Source organism: Lissotriton vulgaris, chromosome 7, assembly GCF_964263255.1.
Source record: "Lissotriton vulgaris chromosome 7, aLisVul1.2, whole genome shotgun sequence".
NCBI lineage: Eukaryota > Metazoa > Chordata > Amphibia > Caudata > Salamandridae > Lissotriton > Lissotriton vulgaris.
The window spans coordinates 269,360,018-269,380,873 of record NC_141695.1 but is presented as its reverse complement, the minus strand read 5'-3'; the positions used below and the strand labels follow the sequence as shown (position 1 = coordinate 269,380,873).

At 43.5% G+C, this 20,856-nt stretch overlaps 1 protein-coding gene across 5 annotated transcripts in view; it reads left to right on the top strand.

The window, feature by feature from the left end:
* The window catches only part of LOC147701363 (B-cell receptor CD22-like), a 550,058-nt gene that overhangs the window by 77,951 nt on the left and 451,251 nt on the right, over window positions 1–20,856 (top strand). For 3 of the 5 annotated variants that reach the window (XM_086930062.1, XM_086930059.1, XM_086930061.1), the window contains exon 1: window positions 8,426–8,530. The exons of the other annotated variants lie outside the window; for them this stretch is intronic. The gene's annotated coding sequence lies outside the window, so the exon portion shown is untranslated. Of the gene's footprint in view, window positions 1–8,425; window positions 8,531–20,856 lie in introns of those variants that run through there. 5 annotated transcript variants of the gene reach the window in all.

The following is a 20,856-nucleotide window of genomic DNA, read 5'->3' as shown; positions in this document are numbered from 1 at the left end:
GGTTACAGAAGGCAAAAAAGGGGCGGGGACAAGCGGCGGTGGCGGGAAGGGAGGGCGGGGGGCGGCGAGGTAGGCGGACAACAAGGGAGGAGAGCCAAACACGGGGAAAATGCAAAAACAGTGGAACAGGCACAAAGAAACGAAAAAACAGGGGAAAAAAGACAGTTAAACCTTAACAAGCACAAAAAACCGTCAAAACAAATGGCAAAAACACTCGCAGCGGCGGCAGCCGGCAAACGAGGCAGCAGCGAGGCAGGGGCAGGCAAGGGGCACACGCAGCAGCTGGTGGCCGTGCGGCGCGGGGGTGTCCCACAAGACGCCATGACGCGTTTCGGGCCCTGGAGCCCTTGATCACATGAAATGGTCAAAATTCACCTCGTGATTTGTAGTGCAGAAATAGCCGTGTTAATATTCCTCCAAGAAAACCCCCAAGCCCCAAGGTCTGTGGGGCTGCAGACTTTGGCAGCCTAATTCCAGTACGAGGAAGCCAGTAATTGCGAGGCAGAATTGCTAACTTGAGACCCGCTGGAGGTTATTGAAAACATTCTTTTGAAATTGGGAGCAAAAACATTATTGGAAAAAACGGACCCCACCGAAGGGGAAGAATTGGGACTACTGCAACTAGCATGTAATTCACTGGAGAATGCATGTGATAGGAAAATGAGCAGCAGCCCGTTACCTGACTTTCCAAAGGACCCGCCCTATGATTAAGATGCCTGTGGCATCGAAACGCGTCAGGGACTGGAACCAATCAAGTTGTAATTTGCTGCCTCTGTAAATAAAAGGTTCAGTGGAACTCTTCCTCGTGGAGTGCGTTTCCAAAGCTTGGGGGTTTTCTTGGAGGAATAATAACACGGCTATTCCGGCCGTGGGAGACGCACCGCCGCTGACATTTGGTTGAAGGTCTGTGGGGCTGCAGACTTTGGCAGCCTAATTCCAGTAAGAGGAAGCCAGTAATTGCGAGGCAGAATTGCGAACTTGAGACCCACTGGAGGGTATTGAAAACATTCTTTTGAAATTGGGAGCAAAAACATTATTGGAAAAAACGGACCCCACCGAAGGGGAAGAATTGGGACTACTGCAACTAGCATGCAATTCACTGGAGAATGCATGTGATAGGAAAATGAGCAGCAGCCCGTTACCTGACTTTCCAAAGGACCCGCCCTATGATTAAGATGCCTGTGGCATCGAAACGCGTCAGGGACTGGAACCAATCAAGTTGTAATTTGCTGCCTCTGTAAATAAAAGGTTCAGTTGAACTCTTCCTCGTGGAGTGCGTTTCCAAAGCTTGGGGGTTTTCTTGGAGGAATATTAACACGGCTACTCCGGCCGTGGGAGACGCACCGCCGCTGACATTTGGTTGAAGGTCTGTGGGGCTGCAGACTTTGGCAGCCTAATTCCAGTACGAGGAAGCCAGTAATTGCGAGGCAGAATTGCTAACTTGAGACCCACTGGAGGGTATTGAAAACATTGTTTTGAAATTGGGAGCAAAAACATTATTGGAAAAAACGGACCCCACCGAAGGGGAAGAATTTGGACTACTGCAACTAGCATGCAATTCACTGGAGAATGCATGTGATAGGAAAATGAGCAGCAGCCCGTTACCTGACTTTCCAAAGGACCCGCCCTATGATTAAGATGCCTGTGGCATCGAAACGCGTCAGGGACTGGAACCAATCAAGTTGTAATTTGCTGCCTCTGTAAATAAAAGGTTCAGTTGAACTCTTCCTCGTGGAGTGCGTTTCCAAAGCTTGGGGGTTTTCTTGGAGGAATATTAACACGGCTACTCCGGCCGTGGGAGACGCACCGCCGCTGACATTTGGTTGAAGGTCTGTGGAGCTGCAGACTTTGGCAGCCTAATTCCAGTACGAGGAAGCCAGTAATTGCGAGGCAGAATTGCTAACTTGAGACCCACTGGAGGGTATTGAAAACATTCTTTTGAAATTGGGAGCAAAAACATTATTGGAAAAAACTGACCCCACTGAAGGGGAGGAATTGGGACTACTGCAACTAGCATGCAATTCACTGGAGAATGCATGTGATAGGAAAATGAGCAGCAGCCCGTTACCTGACTTTCCAAAGGACCCGCCCTATGATTAAGATGCCTGTGGCATCGAAACGTGCAGGGACTGGAACCAATCAAGTTGTAATTTGCTGCCTCTGTAAATAAAAGGTTCAGTTGAACTCTTCCTCGTGGAGTGCGTTTCCAAAGCTTGGGGGTTTTCATGGAGGAATATATATGTATATGTATGTATATATATATATATATATATATATATATATATATATATATATATATATATATATATATATATATATATATATATATATATATATATATATATATATATATATATATATATATATATATATATATATATATATATATATATATATATATATATATATATATATATATATATATATATATATATATATATATATATATATATATATATATATATATATATATATATATATATATATATATATATATATATATATATATTAGCAGCCCATCCCGACGTTGTCCGGGTACAAAACGCAAGTTAGCAATGGTTTTAGTATGAACATAAATTGCCCACAAAGTTAGTTAGTTAGAGCGACTGCTGTACCTAAGGCAGTAGGGTTAGTAGTTCCCCAACATTATGTAGTTGTTGTGAAGAGTCACCCGCACTCCTTAGGAAAAAAATATAAACATTATTACCTGTGTATTCAAAGTGTTTGCACACGCTAATAGGTTTTGTTGCTTGCAGCAGAACATGTGCCTCTGCTTGTGAAAGCAGTGTCAGGAATCGCCAAAGCAACCTGTGCCTCAGCACCCGCTTAAGAGTCAGCGCGTGTAGTGGGCGGCCCAGTGCTGTTGTGGCTTTGACAATGAAGCTGTGCGTCTTTGTGGGTTCACGCAGTCCTGAATGCCCCCGTGCTTCCCTGGCTTGGACAATGTGGCTGTGCGGTGTTGTCGGTCCACGCAGTCCCGAAGCCGACAGTTAGCAAATGGCCCAGTGCTGTTGTGGCTTTGACAATGAGGCTGTGCGCCTTTGTCGGTTCACGCTGTCCCGAAACACGGCGTGGTGCTGAAACCCGCCACGGCGTCTCTGAATGCACACGCCCACAACAATGAAACGCTAATCTCATGCTGCAGGAGACGGTGTCTGTGAATGCACACCCCCACAACAAAGAAACGCTAATCTCAGGCTGCCTGCGTCTCCACGCATTACAATTTAGAATCGAACGCTATTCTCATTCTGCTGGCGTCTCCATGCTTTACTATGCTGATTGCTGCACGCACACGCCCCCCCCTCGCAGAACACACAACATTATCAAACGCTATTCCGGACGCTATTCGCACGCCTTTTAATGATGACTAAACAAGACTACAGAATGCAAAGGCAAACTAGTTTATACTGTTGCCCATATCCCAGAAGTTTCTATATTTTACAAAGTAATTGCTGAATAACCTCTTGTATGTCGCACACCAGAGTCCTGACAAAGAAAACATGTCCCCTTTCTTTAAAAACCTATTTTCCTGTATGAATCCTGAAGCATGTCTGTACTGTGTTAACAGGTTAAAAACACACTCCACAACCATTGTGTTAATAGCTAACATGGCACGTCTTGCAAAATGATGTGCAGACTTGATGCATAGTAAACTATAAGTTAAAGCATGAGAATACCGGCTTCTGCTGTATGCTATGCTGCCCACAAGAGGTTCATCAAGAACTAAAAAGCATTAGACAAAAGCATCTGACATGAGTTAGGTGGGTGACCTTTGCCTGCACAGTGCAGATGGGAGTTGTCCTTATATTAGGTACATATGAGGTGATGAAATGGGCTTGTGGGCTGGGGATACCTCCCGGGGTATTTTCCTCACCCTGCCTCGGCCGTGTCCCAGCTGCGCTCTGGGTGCAGATGGAGTTCCTCTCTGGGCCGCCCACACCAGCTGCTCCGGGGCAGCTACATCCGACAGGGACGTCTGAGGGGGCTGAGGTTGGTCAGGATAACAAATACAAAAGCACCCATGACTTGTATTAAGTCGCTGTTGTGCAGCACAGTAACAGATAAATAATGCCATGTGTTTATCTTCTCTCTTTCATCCCCTTGGGATCCACCCCGTCCTCTTTTACCCTGGTTTTCTCAGAGCTGCCTCGGCGCACAGCTAGAGTCAGGCTTGGACTTTATTACTCTTACACTGACTGACACTCACCTTGTTCCAACTTGATGCCTGCATTGTCTTTCTCAGAGAAAGGCGGGGCCGGCATAGGCCCAACGGAAGTATGGCGGGGCACGGCCTCCCCACCCGCTCTCTGTGGTGGGGCGTGCCCTGCCACGTCACAATGACATGGCGGGCGCGCCTCATCGTGGTTTAGACCCAGGGCTCCACAGTGACCCGGAAGTGATTGAATCACTTCCGGGTGGCTGGGGACAAAAGGCCAGGCCGGTTAGAACCGGCCTGGACAGTGAGGGATTTAAAAGGCGGGGGAGCACGGGAGTCTGCCTCTTTGACCCTGCGCTCCACGGTCTGCCCCCAACCTCTAGGAGGCTGTAATTCTCTTTCCCCACCCACCATCCCCTAAAGCAGATATTGGTATTGTGTTTATGAAGGTTGTTTCATATGTTTTTTCCCAATGTATATGGCTGACAGGTGTGTCGTACTATTATTTTGAGATTGAATTTTCATGCCACCTACTCCCATTTTTTATTTGTTAATTGTTAACGTGTGAATGTCAATTATACCCTATGAATTTTTTACTGCTATTTTAATGTCATATAAATGAACCTTTTTTACTTGTGTTAATTGATTAATAAAAACTTGTTTTTAAGCTAGCTGTAGTCCATTGCTATATATTTTTGATTCATATGTGATTCAATGTGTCAAATTGCCTAGGTTGTTACTTCTCAAATGTACTATTATTTTGTTCCTTAGAACTTTATCCCGTTTACAGGTCATCAATCCTCGTATTTATTGTTTTTCCTTGGTCAGGCGGTAAGGTCATGATTGGGGAGCAGTAAATTTAAGGTCCTTAGAGGGCGGCGCCATTCTTGAATGGGGTCGCCCAAGTGGCGGGACAAAAAGTCTCTCCTAGAACTCCTGGGGCAGTACAGCCGGTTGGCTGGATGGGTGCGGGGAAGGGGGTAGTCACGCTTTCTCTAGGCTGGTTGGACACCCCGCACGTGCACAATGACGTCAGTAAATGGCGCAGGGATGCAAGGTCCCCCTTTAATGGAGTTAATAGAGCGTACGGGGGTAACGGAGGGGGGAGTACCCTTGCGGTAAACGGGCCCTCTGCGCATGCGCACTCCGACTGGAGGGCGTGGTTAATTGATAAGGATCCGACACCAGTTAGTGACCTTGCCGTAGGCCCAAATAGGATACGCAGAAAAGTAATTACTGTATGATTATGGTTCCAATGTTAGATTTGGATATGAAATACCTTGTACTATAATTATGTTAAGGCTAGCCATCTGATATCTGTATGTATTAATGGTAATCAAATGTCATGAAACGTCTTCTGTGTAAATGTGCAAATATTGTTTATTTCAATTTTATTTTATTTTATGTTTTAATAAATACGGCCAGGTGTTGTACGACCCCCACCTCCAAAGAAATCCCTGTCATGTCCATTTTTAATAAATGTTGGTTAACACAAGGGGGGGGGGGGGTTGGTTTCCGGTAGTCCCTGGCCATTTTCGGCTGTCTCAACAGTGCTTTGCTGCCTTCATTGTCTTCTACTTTTCCTGACTCTACTTTACTATGCTGCCTGTGTGCAGCTGTGCATCACGCTAGGGTGCGACACCTCAACATCCAGTTGATGGTCCATTACACATATTTAAGGCTCTTCTAGTTTCCCGTTATAGTTTTCATTGAGAAATTCTGCTTTATTGTTTGCAACAGAATTGCTTCTGTTCTGTCTACTGCAGACAATTATTTACTATCTCAGAAGACCACTGACTCAGAGTATATTATTGGAGTAAAATATTACAGCCTTGATATTTTTTCCAAAAGATGCGAAGTACCACCTTGGTGCATATTTCTATTGTAAAACCACAGTATATCTCGGAGAACCCACCTCTGAAGACTGACGTTTTAGTTGGTGTTTAGTGCACAAGATCAAATCGCTGCACAATCACCTCAGCCCGGGTCGAGAAACTGACTACTATTGTATTGGGTACTAATAATTTGTATATAATAACTCTTAAAAATTAATTCCGCGATGGGTGAAAAACAGCTGGCATAGTTGTGCAAAGTGTTGAATGGAGTGGCATCAGCAGTCCCGCACACTGAAGGGTGGTGTAAGCTACAGAGCAGGCCACGCTCCTATCATGTGGAGTGGAGCGTTAATGCATCCCCCTCTTCTCTGCCCTTAGTGCAAACACAAAATGCACCAGCAGAGGGCGCTACAGTGTCAGCTCCTTGACCGCCTGCATGATTACACTGTAAAGGTATTGGAGGATGTAGTGTATGTCAAGGCCGGTACAAACATTCAGTCATGTTACACGGACCCCTTACCCTTACCTCTTTGTTTCTGTCGGTCTATAGGGCAGTGCTGCAGCCCCCACACATACATTGATCTTTTTAATCATAAAGGAAACTGTCTCGGAAAGATCACAATGCTACCCTTTCATTTCACCAACACTCATATGAACGCGAGGAGGGATAAAAGGGAAAGAGCAATAACTTTATGCACTGCTTCCTTCACCCTTTCGGTGGAGCTCAGGGAAAGCGAGAGGGAGGAAGGGGTTAATGGTGGGTGCTTGGTGGGAGGTGGCTTAAGATATAAAGCTGCCGACTTTGGAGCTGGAGAGCAGGGTTCGAGCCTCAGTTAGGCTGTATCAGCTTATCATAAATAAACAGCCATCTTAGAGGAGTGGGGGGAGAGGCAAATAAAAAACACAACAAACCTGGAGGGGTGAGACAGATAAAAAACACGGTCAAATGAAACCAAGTGAAACAAAAGGTGCAGAGAAACACTGCGGACTTTGGAGCTGGAGAACAGGGTTCGAGCCTAGACCTGGACTGTATTAATAAATTCAAGCCTTGACCTGTACAGTATTATTAATAAATATTAAATAAACAGAGACCTCAGATGGTGGTAGGGAGGGACAAATAAAACAAGCATTGGCAGGGAGAGACAAATAAATACAATGAGGGGCAAGAAGCCATCAGATTGTGGTAGAAAGGGGGTGGAGGCATGGGAAGAAAGTAGTCTGTGCAGTAAAGGGGCCAGTGGCCGTGGAAGGACACAAATGAAGACATGTCCATCATAAGGAGGGACAAACAAGCCTAAAATCAATCAGAAGGTAGCATTTAAGACACACGCCAATGAAAATGAGGGGTGGAGTGGGCGAAGCTTCCACGCTATAGTGTACACTGCATGTCTCAACGAGACAGTGCAAGCGCTGCCTAGGCGAGACCTAAAAATGCATTATGTACAGTCTGTGTATTGCTAAAATCTATATTTTGGAAGCCCTTTTTTATCTTAAACCTTTTTGCTCATTTTGTAGCAGCCTATCGTATATAGTGTGTAATGCAAGTTTAAAATAATGTCTTGCTTGTTAACAGTGCTTTATTTCAGACTGGGACCTCCTAGCACTATACATACAAAGGTCAATGGTCTCCACCGCACAGTCAGGATTCAGTTCTGTTCCCCAAGGATGAATAGTTTCAGGCCTGGGCTTTTCTTTTACAAATCTGCCTATCTAGGTTTGTTACTTTAATTGGATGGAAAGGAGCGAATAGGACTAAAACTCACAGAATGCACCACGTTGGGAAACTAAACTACAGGCGTGAGAGATTGCTTCCTTGGAACATCTGGTAACCCTAAACTGTTTGCACTTAGTCTAAAAGATGCCTTGTAGTGCTGCAGTCCGATTTTCTTCGTGCAAAAATCACTCTACCTAACCCAAAATCCTTTTGACCTTTAACGTAATTGGAGTTATGCAGTGTCAGCATCTGATCATGGAGAGACCAGAAATGCCTTTCACCATCACAGGATGAAAAAATGCAAAACCGTGCGAAAAGCGCGTAGTACCTTATCCCTCCACCCCGTGAACTTCCATACAAGACTCAACCCCCAGGTGACATTATTATTGTTATATTAATAATAATATATTATGTATTTATTATATAGCGCCCTACAGCGCAGTTTCTGCTATCTCCAGGCGCTGTAAATAACACCTTAGGCTCTGTCTCTCTCGTCTAGGACGCCATTAAACAGACTAGTGCAGTCTGCGACTTGTAGTTCTGATGTGCTTCAAACCAGCACACAGATTAGCATCCACGTAAGAAAACAAGAACCACAAAAAAACAGTGCACAGAAGGTCCTCTTCCTCGTGTGTTGCTCCTTCTTTGGCAAATGCGGGCTCAAGCATTCCAGGTGTAGGCGATTCTTGCCTTGAGCAAGGAGAAGGGCGTGGCCGAGCTCGGCAGAGCCCTGCTGCCGCTTGTCTGAGGTGTAAACTGCAGCAACATGCACGAAGGAAGGGAAACATCTCCCAATCTCGGCGCCGACACGACCTTCAACAGCAGGTAAGGGAAGCGGCGGATTTATTAAATGTTAGTTAGTCTTGAACTTCCGGAAGCCTGGCTCGCGCCTCCTTCAAGCGCTTCTGTTTTCATAACCACAATACCAAGGAATCTGTAAAGTAACAGAAGTGACGGAGGAAGACAGGAAAGGTCCAAACACAAACACGAGCTGTGTTGACTTTTGTCTGCCATTTAAAAGGTTCTTTGTTTGGAATCCGAGCGTGCCAGCCAGGTATTCAAATTAACCATACTTGGAAACCACCTGCGATTCTGAGCTGCCAAGTTGAAAAGGCAGCAGAGGCTGGGTTTGCAAATATATTTCCGTTCTTATGAGTACTACAGCGGGATGAGAGCCCCATGCTGTCCCAGGTACAGTGTTAACCTCTCATTCGGGTCCAGCACTTTACTGTTAGGTCTGTCCTTTGGACAGCATTGTTATCTGCGTAACCTCAAACATTAGATATAGAAGGGCTTTTAGTCTATGCTCTTTGTTCATTGGTCTGTTGAAATGTAATTCACACTATGCCCCTCCCACCACAGCATAGCGCATTGGGCGATACTCAACCCACTTCAGCATTCGCTCCATTTACTTTAAGTGACTTCACTCAGCCTCTTCAAATGGTTCAAATGTAGCTTTAAAGGTCTACACTTTGATTGATGTGTGATTTGGGGAAAACACTGCTGCTGCTGGTTTGATGATTGTGGTTTAATTCCCTAACCTTGGAATAATTTCGGGGATATTTGCAGTACTTCCATATAAACAGAGGAGAAAGAGTGCCCTAATGAGGCAGCTTAACGTTCCATCCAGGTTTATAATGATCGAGTACTGAAAGCAGGACACCTTGGGTTTGCCTACACAGAAACATTCAAACTTTGTGTAGTGCTTTTGCCTGTTACACTTGTGCGTGCATCAAGACACACACGTGTCCATGGCTTGTAATGTGTTATGTATTATTGCATATTAACAGCTATCGGATCCATGAGAAGGGTCAAAGGGCAGAACGGGTCTAATGGGGCACAACTGTGGTGATTGAGGTCGTTTGTCTTCTGTGTCCTGAGGTCTGTTCTCCTGTGGCTCTTCAAGTTGTGCCAAGTAACCTTGCTTTGTTTAACTCTCTGGGTGGCATGGAGTGAAGGAGCTTCTAAGCATGCCAGATACTAAACTCAACCCTCATCTTAAAGATGCAATAGAGCATACTGCCCATATCAGTACTTGTCTAAGAAAAAGAAAGCTATTTTAGTACTATAGTAAAATGAAATGTTGAAACGAGGTTCAGTACCCAGGTTCTAAAGAGGTCTAAGACAGAGGCTACAGCCCCAAACCAACTATAGTGATTCAGAAGTACATGAAAGCTTAGGTTAAAAATGGTTACAGATGAGAACTCACTTACAGGTAATTTCTAAATGTAGGGACCTGTAAGTGGGTTCAGTTCATATCTTGCCATAGAGTTTCTATTGACACTTGTTACTTTTCTCAGCGTTCCGCTCTATTGCAAGGCACAGTCTCTCAACACTGCTTTTGTGTTTTCGTGTCTTCAGGTGATGTCCTTTCACCTCTGGGAGACTGGCTGTCATGTAGCCATCGGTCCTGGATCATAACAGCTGTTCGACTACTTAGCCAAGCACTCCTTTCCTGCTTTGGGATAGTTTCCTTTTCAAATGTAATGTTAGTGATGATGCTGGCTTCAAGTAAGAGTATCCAAAACATGGGCATAAGGAAACTTGGAGACCCTGCATCTGGCTGTTTATGCATTTCTCCTGAAGTAGCAGCCTGGGTAGGGCAATAGGGAAGGCCATGCCTAGAAACCTCCTCACATGTAAGAGCAGAATCTGCTGACACCCACCTCTATCATCCATCCATCAAATGGCAGTACACAGGAAGAGCTAATCTGCAATCGTCTGCTAGAAGGTCTTCATAGAATGCCTAAAAGGGGCCCTGTCTCCATCCTCCTTAACTTTAGTGGAGGGGACTCATACCTTCAGCACCAGTAATGCAGGCAATACACTTTCACTGCACGCCTTCTGAAACTGAAAAGTCTACTCAGTACTACAGTGTAAATACATTGAGAAAATAAATTGTTGGTTGACTAAACCGATTAGGAGCATTATATAATCTGTGGACTCCCCTCCTCTGTATCTTTACATCACAAGAGATTTTGCTACTACAATTATGATCAATGTTTTTATTAATATTGGTCTGGGAGGAATATAAAATTGCTGTCCTGAAGAAGGTGGTATTCCAGAAATAAAACTTGGCCACGGAAACGCGTTGATTATTAAAACAGAAACATAATCCACTAACACTGAACAATAGTACATGATCAGTTCATGATTGCACAGTGATAAAACTGTTGAATATGCACAATTCGAAAAGCTCTATTTGAGCTTTGTTTTTAAATAATTCTTCCTTTGGTATATCTTGTTTATTCCATGTTTAAAATGACTTAGCCGGTGATTTTTAATACAAAAATAAATATTCTATTAACTGTTTTAGAATGTTATGTGGTTTGTCCTTTACATTGTTTTCAGAATATTGAGCCCTGGTGTAAGAGCCAGAGCTTCCATCTTCGGAACTGAGGAACTAGGTTCGAGTCCCAGCATAGGCTCAACATCTGTAATTATGAATAAATCACTTAATCTCCCCATCTAAATCAGTGTAGATTTATTTTGTAAGCCTCAGTGCGCACGTTAAATTGTCATTTTAGCAAACAAGTTTGAGATACCAATATCACCTACAGTCTGGTCACGTATGGTATGGGTATAAATCTGATCAGCATCCTGGGAACAGCCTCCCTAACTTCAAACATTTTGAATATATTGACGCACAAATCAATCCAATATTTTGTTGATTCAAATGAAGTGATATTCAGTTTGCATAGGTTATATCTTTGCTTTATTTTGAGCATTAAATAATGAATGAGAGTGATTTATAAAGTGCAACTCCTGCCCAGGGGCGTCTTGGCGCTATAAAGACGACTACAGCTGCAGGAGAGGTAGTCCTTGTAGATATTCTAAATCACCTAATCCTGAGAGAAAAGCCAGGTTTTCAAGGCCTTTCTAAAGGTAAATAATGAAGGGGTGACTTTAAGTTCCAAAGGAAGTCTATTCCATGTCAGAGCTGTGGTCCTGATAAAGTTCTCCCACCTCCATACCCTTCCCCACCACGTGGTCCTCTGAAGCAGGGACTACAAGGTTCATAACTCAGACTGAACATAGTGTCCTCCCTTGGGTATACCATGTGAGCCTCTCCTTAAACCAGACTGGCCCTGGTCCCTGCAAGGATTTGTTGGCCAGGCAAAGAGCCTTGAACCAAACACGTTGTTCAACTTGGAGCCAGTGAAGTTTCCTGATGACTCCTCTGACTGATTCAAATGTAAGAACTTTAAAGAGAAAACGGGCAGCCGCATTCTGCAAAGTCTGTAGCTCATTCTAAGACCTGATGCAAGATTAAGATATAGGCTATTGCAATAATCAAGCCTTGAAAGTACCAGTGCGATGATTACTGTCTTCAAAAGCTCTGATGGCAAGAATCTTTCAACTTGTTTTATTAGCCTCTGAAAGCAGGATGAGGCAGATGTAACTTTATTTCCTTGATCTTTAACTTCTGTTTGTTATCCAGCAAAAATCTAGGTTTTTTACTTTTTTTGCTGGTTCCGGGAGAGGGCCTAACGCAGGAGGTCACCATTCCAGTGTCCAAAATGATGGATTCTTGCCAAAAATGATAACCACAGTTTTTGTAGCCTTTAGCTTAAGACAATTGTTGTCCATCCAATTGCTTACATCACTCATGAAGGTTCTCAATGTAGGGCCAGAGTTGTTCTCATGTTTCACTAATGACATCCCAAATGGCGTATCATCTGAATATGAAGCTAAAGAAAAGCCATATTTTTTTGATAAGTGTAGCCAACTGAGTGACATAAAGATTGAACAATGTTGTGCTTAGTGCGGAGCCCTGTGGGACTCCAAATGGGCCTGGATATAAATTTGCCCAACGCAACTCTTTGTTGCCTGTTAGATAAAAAGGACTGGAGAAGACCAAGAGCTGTATCCTTTAGCCCCAAACGCTTCATATGATCAACCAGAATGTCGTGGCTGACCGTATCAAACGCAGCGGAGAGGTCCAACAGAATCAGAGCCGCAGGCCTATGAAACGCTCAATAGGGGAGGATTTCCGCAGTGGCTATCTCCAAGGCAGATTCAGTGCTATGGTTTTTCCTGAACACATATTGGGTATCGTCTAACAGACAGTTTTCTGTGATGTGCTCCGATAGCTGATCATTCAATAATTTTCCTACGAAATTAACGGCATAGGGAAGTCTGGAAATAGGGCAATAATTATTCAGATCCAGTAAATTAAGGTTATCCTTTTTATGAAAGAGGCAGAACAGAGGCAGATTTCCAACGTACAGAGAAAGCACCCTCTGTGATCATTATATTGAAAGTTTGCCCCAGATGTTGTGCCACTTTTGCTGGAATCATGTGCATTATTATTGGAGTGCACCATATTTTATTAAATATCATCATCCAGTTTCTTCAGAGTGCAGATGTACTTACAATATATAAATAATTGAAGAGACAAGTGAGCTTGAAGTTTATTAAAGACAGAATTTTGATATTTTTCTATTCCACACATTGATATTTGTTTTAGCTTTTCTGAGAAGAGTTGTCATCAAGAGTTTCCATTATTGTAAGTGATTGAATTCCAAACTCAATCTAGGGTTGCGGGTATCCCACAATCTAGGACTTTGTTCCTCCATCCTTTTTTTTTTTTTCTCAAAATATTTTATTGATTTGTACAAGGTAGACAAAAAGCGTGTAACAGGGTTAGCATACTATATCTAAGGCAAAGTTTTACATATGTAGTCATATAGTGAGGGTAATGCGCCTTTATGTGTAACATGAGACTAACCCAAGTGATTAATAATAGAAGAAGAAAGGACAGGCAAAGGAAGGAAAAAGGAAAGAACAAAGAAGAGAAGGGAAGGAAGAGCAACGGCTAGACGAGCTGTATCAATTGCTTCTAGCATTTCTATGCCTATGTTGGCACAAGGTCAATCTGATATTGATAAGCCTAACATAGTACAGCAGCCTAGTACAGGTAACAATGGTTATTACACTTAAATACAATTATTCAGGTGGAATATCAGTAGCGTCACAGGATATGAATCGTTGGTAAACACTTTGTTCATGGGGGTTCGTAAGAGTCTAGAAATGTGTCCAAAGAGTTCCACAACATCCTGGATGAAGGTTTCCATGGAGCGTTTTGTAATCTTATGTTGTCTACCCCTCTGAGATGGGTGATCCAGTTTATCTAGCTTTTATAAGATGTCTTACTTGTGTCCTTCTAGTTGTCAAGAACCATTTTCACCGCAGAAGTTAGTAACAGGTCAAGTAGATCTTTGTCAGAGTAATTTCTCAGGTTTATGCTTATACAGGCCATGGGTAGGTTGCAGGATTCTCTGACCATAGTACAATCAAACAAACCAGTTATAGAGGCAACATTTTTATCCCAAAACGATTTAAGTAATGTACATTGAAAGATAAGATGGGCTAGGTCCCCCGTTTCTCGGTTGCAGTTCCAACATGTTGCTTCATCTCTGAGCCCCAATGCGAATATTCGGGCAGTGGTCCAAAATGCCTGGTGTAGTAGCCAGTATTTGGTTTGGGAGAGTACAGAGTAGATCTTATTTTGTGAGACGGATCTCCATAGTGTAAACCATTCCTGTTCATTTGGTGGGTCTGGAGACAGTTGCCCTCAAAAGGCTATAGTCTTATCATTAAGTTTAGAAGTTTTTGGACGGAGGAGTTTGTAAATCTGCAAGACCTGGTGGCCCAGTTTGTTAATGTTTGTCACAAACAGTGAAAATGATGGTTGGACGGTGGATAGTTTGGGTTTTTGAAAGGGCCGTTCTGATTTTCAAGAAGTTGTAGAATTTAATGTCAGCTAGGCTATATCTCGCTAGGAGAAATGCAAATGCATTTAGAACCTTTAATACTATTCTCTAGATTCTTATCAACCCTAAGTAGTGCAATTTTGTGTTTTTTAAAAAGGGACTTGGAGGTATATGGGTATAGTCTATTCGTTCTTAGGAGTGCAAGAGGGCTTATGTTATTGAGGATGGCCCTCTCTACCTCTACCCACACTGTAGCCTGTAGGTTGTGCAATCCAGTATGAACTTTGTTTTGCCAGGAAAGCCATCTGATATAGTCTGAAATCCACTAGATTTACCCCCTAGCATTTTATCCAGTGTGTTGTTAGTGCTCTTAATGTCTTTGGGCACATTAATCATGGATAACTATTCCATGGATAACTACTCCATAGATGACCTACCAATGGATTTCAAAAATGCTAAATATATTCCTTTCACTTCTTAGGTGAGCATTGCATTTGTTGACATATCCTTCCCAACCAGTCATTCAGCGAATTATTATTATTATTATAAGTGTAGGTAGCCACACAGTCCTTTCTCTGTCTTTCACAACTCCAGTAGTGTTCTGCAGGGGGGGCCTAATGGTGCCATATTTATGCCTGTCACTCGTCTATGAGTGGGACTCCTGGAGGCCTGGCCCCTCCTTGAACAATAAACCCACTTTTGACGCAGTTCCTGTTGGCCTGGCAGCAAACAATCCCACAATGCACTTCTCTATTCCAAAACAAACAAACCTTTCTTTGTGAAGAGCTCCCTGTGCTCACCCAGATAAGTGGCTATGGAAATGATTAAACTCTTTCTTACTTCCCTCTAAATTAATTCATCTCCACTTCCCACTGGGTTTGGAGACAGCCTGAGTAGAAAGACAAAAGTGAAGCAGGTCCAGGTGTGAGCTACATCTGCCAGTAGCAGGATTGAAATTCTGTGAAGATATGAAAGGAGCAGGGTAAGCTCCCCAGGAACCACTGTCATGGAAGTGTTAGAAAATGGGGTTCTGGTTGGCAGAGGTATGTGCCCTGTTCAAGGAGGATCCACAGTCCTAGTCACAGTAAGTCACAAACACAACCTCAATTAACTTGTGCTCACCCTATGGTAGCTTGACACAGAGTAATCGGATTTAACTTAGGAGGCAATGTGTAAAGTATTTGTGCGTCACATAAAACAGTGAAAACACCAGACAAAAATATACCACATTAGACCATGGAACACAATAAAAGACCCGATGATTGTGTCTCAGGGAAGTCTTCCACAAAAAAGAACAGAATAAAACACTCTGTTTATGGTAACAACACTGTAAGGAACAGGAGACCACTGGGTCGAATGAACCTTGGCCCTAATGATACTCAGAGGGGAAATACAAATTTATCCACAGAAGACTTCCTTGAGACTTAAACATCTGGTCTTGTTATATTTAATGGTCTACTCTAGACATTTTTTGGCTTTTGTGTTAAAAAACTATTTGTACCCTGATGATGACCCTTTAATTTCTAAGGTAGAAAGTACGCCATCAGTGCTTTACTGGCAAATTGAGAATGGATTGTCACCCATAGTGGTTTCCATCTTGTGTGGACTATTAGATCGAAGTGTAGACTCTTTGCCCTACATTTTTGCTGTTACCACTATGCAATGTTTGAATGTATCTGTTTATGTAATATGTCTAGAGTGGGCTAAAGAATGGTGATGGATTAAACCCAGATCTGTTGACTGGGTGTGAGTGTTTGATTGGTTCAGATGCTCTGTCCATCACCACCCCCTTTTGTACCGCTACGTAATATGTCTAGCACAAACTGTTTCTGTGTTGTATTAATTTGTGTTGTGATTCTTTTGAAAAATGTTATTTCTAATAATAATCATTTGTGGTAAATTGATTTTACCTAATCATGTTTCCATATAATTATCAATAAAAGACAGCTCATTCAAATAAGAGGCAGAGTCCGTGGAATCTGAGTCATACGGGCTTTAATGGAAAATCCTCGAGGATGGAACATCATGTTCCATCACCTCTAAGGTTCAGGAAGGGACATTCAACGTTTTATTAACATTACACATTATATATAGTAAAATGGTACAGTTGAAACCAATACAGTAGGCGTAACAGGTGAAAAGAGAGAGATAAGAACACATGTGCGTAACAGGAGGCGTGTAAAAAGGCGTACACATGGGCGTGCACTGTACATGTCAGAGAAACGTCACAAGAAACTTCACATGTGGGTGGATGCAATGAGAAAGTTTGCAGAATCAGCAGAAACCTATGACCTGTATGCGCGCGCAACTAGCATGACGTGTAGCTGGGGAGAACTGGGGGCTTTGACTTTAGCACTAGTGGAGGAGACTGGTGTCTGGGATGTCAGGGCGACCTGTACCTATAACATATCTGGTATCTCATGTTTGGAGGATGTAGTGTCTGAAGTAAAAGGTCTCTCGGGCATAGGCCATTCAATACTGAATGCAAGTGCATGCTTACGTGTCTTGGTGCAATGCGCGAGCCATGGGCCTACCATGGTAACAGGTTCAGTAAATCACTTGCAAGGAGGACAGGAAGGCCGGGCCCTTTGCTCTGCAGCCGGGAATATGTTTACCTATTTCACTAGACTGGAATGTGTTTTCGAGGAGGCTGAGTAGATAACTGTAGCCAAAATATGATTTTGGCAGGCAGTCCAGGCCGAGCCGGGCACCGCTTCGCTGGCAGGAAGTAAGGCAGGGGTCAGGGATGCATACAGTTTTCGGAGACAGGAGAGAAGAGGCAAAGGGGCCTCGTTTAAGGGCCTAGCTCAACTGGGCCAGGAAACATGGAGAAAACGTGTGCGAGATTCAAAAGTGCACCATGTAAAGACGTTGGCACCATAGGCATAGAAGCTTAATTAACAGGATTTCTTTGCATGATTAGATAGCTGACATGTTAAGGATGGACGCAAATGTATTTGTGTCTTTCTAGCATGTACAGAACAGAAGTTACACGACATACAAGGAACATGGATGCATGGATAGGGTGCGAGTGGGGGACACATTTGTTACCTGAAAATTTCTATTACCTCATTCCCTCCTTGGACCCTACTACACCCTTTAGGATATATCTATGTTCATGAGACCATCTATCTGTTCATAAAGCATCATTTGTTCATCTTTCTTTATTCGGGAACGGGAACGTGTACTTGGACGGGAAATACAAGCTGTGGCGCACAAGCCGCAAATCGCTGGCCCACATTGCAGACAGAGACAACAACTGAATACTATGACCAATATTATTCCTAGGAATGATAACAATTTCCATCCCCAGGCAGATATCACACTCCAGAACCAACCGGACCAAGTCCAGGAGCCTGGATTCTGGTGTGTCAGGTGAGCTATTTCATGAAGCCGAGTTATGGCCTTATACATGGATGGTGCGTTATTTGGAATAAACACGCAACAACTGGATCCGATGACTCTACAAGCCCCGCCCCTATCGGCCAGGATGACGTCAAGGACAAGGCGATTTTGAAGAACAACAAGTCTCATAGCAGACTGTTCCTCGGTCAGGTTACCTAATGCAAAAGTAGTCTCGTTCACTACTGCTTCCAAAGTTCTAGTTAATCTTCGAATTATCTTACTGTTTTGGACAGGACCTATAAACCAAAAATATCCTTTAATGTAATCTTTGTACTGATGAAAAACAATTGTTTAGGAGGGTCAAGGGGACTATATTTATAGACCATCCAAACTCAGATACCCCTAATCGAGCTACAAAGAACAAGAAGAGTTGGAGGGTCTGTGAACCAAAACAGCTGAGCCTATGAGGTCTTTTTTAGAAAACCACGCTTTTGGATTGCACTAAACCAGACCAGGTGGTCACATGACACAAGTATATGATAGATATCCTATCAGCCCACCCACTTGGCGGAGCTTCGTCATGTAGGACGTCTAGAACCAGGGTAGTGAGTCCAAGTCCAGATGGATTGGCCAGACAACACACACTTCTGGTTCATATAATGGAAGTGTCCATGCCACAGAGTGGTGCTGGAAAAGTGCAGTGCAAACAAAAAAGTGAAGTGAGTGATGTTAAAATGACGGTCGAGGCAAAAGAAAAACTTTTATTGATATTCACCAGGACGCCAGATTAAAAAGAGATGTAGGACAGTGTGAAAAAATCACTGTTTACTTTGCTGTGTTATTAAATAGGCCAACATGTTTCTGCCAACAGGTGAAACTACACCGGCATTCTTCAGGGCCACGTACATAAGATTTTGCTACTGCAAAGGTACACTCAAGAAGTGTTGTATGAAGTGAAAAAGACAGACCAATTTTTATTAACGGACTGTCAAAACTAATAGAGTGGTCATGTGGACCATCCTACCGTATCCTTTAGAACCAGTAGTTGATAGAGGATGTAATCCCAGCAATGTGTGGGAGTCAAGCCTCACCTCACCCGGCAACGGCTCGGAGATTGAGGCCCCGCTCTCTCCGTCGTTACCTCTCGGCTAAACCCTTCGGCTTGGGTTTAGCCCCGACCGTCATTTTAACATCACTCACTTCACTTTTTTGTTTGCACTGCACTTTTCCAGCACCACTCTGTGGCATGGACACTTCCATTATATGAACCAGAAGTGTGTGTTGTCTGGCCAATCCATCTGGGCTTGGACTCACTACCCTGGTTCTAGACGTCCTACATGACGAGGCTCCGCCAAGTGGGTGGGCTGGTAGGATATCTATCATATACTTGTGTCATGTGACCACCTGGTCTGGTTTAGTGCAATCCAAAAGTGTGGTTTTCTAAAAAAGACCTCATAGGCTCAGCTGTTTTGGTTCACAGACCCTCCAACTATTCTTGTTCTTTGTATCTTTGTACTGATCCCATGATGATTCGGAAAAATCGATAACGGGAGGAAGGTCTCTCTTATGTCTCACATGTACCAGGTTTGGATTTCTGTAATAATCAGGCGGGGCTAGGAAAACAGGTGGCAATAGGAACGCAATATAACACGTCCCATCCCAATCCAATGGCAGACGTACATAGGCTGTCTGACCACATATGAAATAGGAATGGCGGGAAGCTTTGAAAGTAGTCTTTCCTTTATCATGGAATTCGACCACAGTATTACAATCACTGTGTCCTAGATGTACTGAACCATTCTTTCTGACGCATAATTCATCTTTCACTGGCAAAACTGTAATAGACGGCAAGTCCGAATTAGTCTCAGACTGCACATTCAGGATCATGAGGTTAAGTGTAAAATTACCTAATCCATACACTTCATTTTCTAGATCGGTCCCTGTCCTTTGGGGAAGACCTTCTTGGTCTGGGAAACATATTTTATTCATGACTGTATTCAGGTTCCCCCATATCCAATTGCCTTGGGAAACCTTGGACGTACTATCTAGGGAAGACATTAAAGTAAACCATGCACCACACGAACCATTATGTGTGAACGGATAAGGAAAGAGGGGCAGAGCTCCCTTGTACTTCTGATAGGGAGGGAGTCGGCCACATACCCAGCAATTAGTGGCATTGCTGGTCTGGTGAGAATGGTGTAACATACGGATGAATGTATTGTTGCGCATGGCTAAACGATAGGACAATTCATGAGGGGGCAGGTCACTAAAAGTGTGCTCCACAGTGTCATTAGAGGAAGCATGTACATGTGAATCAAGAGGAAAAAAGACATGTAACATTAAACTTATGCATATTATCGTAAGACTCAGAAGAAACATGGAAATTAATGCGATTATGCATCTGCTGTGCAAAACTTTACAGTACTTTTTTCTTTTCTCGTTACGCCTATCTCTCTGACTACTTGGGTCTATCTTATTCATGTCAGAAACCTGTCTAACCGCTTCACCCAGGGGGGGACTTAAACAATTAAACGCTGTCTGACTTACTAGACCTTAACTTGGAAAGGTACTCCTCTTGGGGAGTTTTCTCTAGCAGGGGGAGTTTAGAGTCAGTCTCCAGAAGTGGGCAGCCCTTAATCGGGATTTCTGGACACAGTCCGTGAACTTTTTTAACGTGGCTCGAGTGCAGCCAGCCTTTTCTTCCTTCCAGCTTGACTGCAGTCCTCGTTGACATCAATACCAATTTAGGCTGCTTCCATCTGGGTTCCAGCGGACTTTTCCTATCGAAGTTCCTCACGAAGACATGGTCACCCGGAACGACGTCATGCGGTTTTACTTGGGTGTTGTCTGGAAAGGCAGCCGAGACCTGTGAACGACAAGATTGTAGTGCAGACATCAAGGAAGCCAAGTAATCTGTCAGCATAGTACTATCAACATCAGTTATGCGTCTTGGCATAGGCGTACCCCACATGTTCGGGGGACGACCAAAAATAACTTCGTACGGAGACAATCCTGTCCTAGAATGGGCTACCATTCGCATGTAAAAGAGTGCAACTGGCAAGGCGACTATCCAATCTACACATTTCTCTG